Consider the following 1,305-nt stretch of genomic DNA (forward strand, 5'->3'; position numbering starts at 1 on the left):
TCCCCACAGCCGAAGAATCTCTCTTGGTTCTATGTAGAAAAAGAATTCTTTTCCTTTAATTATGATGCATGAACCCCAAGGTCTATACATAATTTTAGGGTAAAAGCTAATTTCAAGGATTTAATTTTTTTATTTTTAAAGAATTTATTTATTGTGAAAGAGACAGAGACAGCGCAAGTAGCAGAGGGAGGGGGACACGGCAGAGAGAGAGAGGGAGAGAGAGAAAATCCCCATCAGGCTCCACGCTGCCAGCACAGAGCCCGATGTGGGGCTTGAACTCACGAAGCTACAAGATCATGACCTGAGCCAAAACCAAGAGTCGGATGCTTAATCGACTGAGCCACCCAGGCCCCTAGACAAAGAAGCTTTTTATCTCCTAATCCAACAGTAGGATGGGTCAGCAGGTGACTCTTATCCTTGCAGACATTAGAAGACTTCGGTTCTTGGGGCGCCTGGGTGGCGCAGTCGGTTAAGCGTCCGACTTCAGCCAGGTCACGATCTCGCGGTCCGTGAGTTCGAGCCCCGCGTCGGGCTCTGGGCCGATGGCTCGGAGCCTGGAGCCTGTTTCCGATTCTGTGTCTCCCTCTCTCTCTGCCCCTCCCCCGTTCATGCTCTGTCTCTCTCTGTCCCAAAAATAAATAAAAACGTTGAAAAAAAAAATTAAAAAAATAAATAAAGAAAGAAAGAAAGAAAGAAAGAAAGAAAGAAAGAAAGAAGACTTCGGTTCTTTCCATGCTGCTTCTCCATCATTGCCCAGGATGTTGCTATCATCTGCATTCAAAGCTGGTTTTAGAATATTCTATATTTTAGTACCAACCAAGGGGAAGGCTATGTATTAGGATATAGGCCTTGAAATGTCTCACATTTCATCAACACGCACCTACAACTGAGGCTTCGAAGATAGTCCCTAGCTAAGAGGCCACATGGCCAGCTACAACTAGCTTATTACCTCGAAAGAATGGGGGAAAAGATTTGGGGGGGCCAGCCAGCCATCTTTAAGCTGGGCTATGTCCATAATCCTTGGGTACGTGTGCAGCAGAAATAGAAGTCCACACTAAACAAAAGAAACAAGGAATCAAGGAAAAAAGAAGCCCTAATGAATTCCAGTAGACAATAAACAAAATACTTTTTCACCCAATACAAGACTGTGAACTTGATTTTGCCAGGTATTTGCTTCAATTCTGTGTTTTCCTTAGAATGATCTTTTGAGAATGAAAGGCCACAACACCTATCCAAGCATATGGCAATGGGAATCATCGAAGAAGAAGAAGAAGAAGAAGAAGAAGAAGAAGAAGAAGAAGAAGA

This window comes from Herpailurus yagouaroundi, unplaced genomic scaffold (genome assembly GCF_014898765.1).
Source record: "Herpailurus yagouaroundi ecotype Mexico unplaced genomic scaffold, PumYag 210, whole genome shotgun sequence".
Taxonomy (NCBI): domain Eukaryota; kingdom Metazoa; phylum Chordata; class Mammalia; order Carnivora; family Felidae; genus Herpailurus; species Herpailurus yagouaroundi.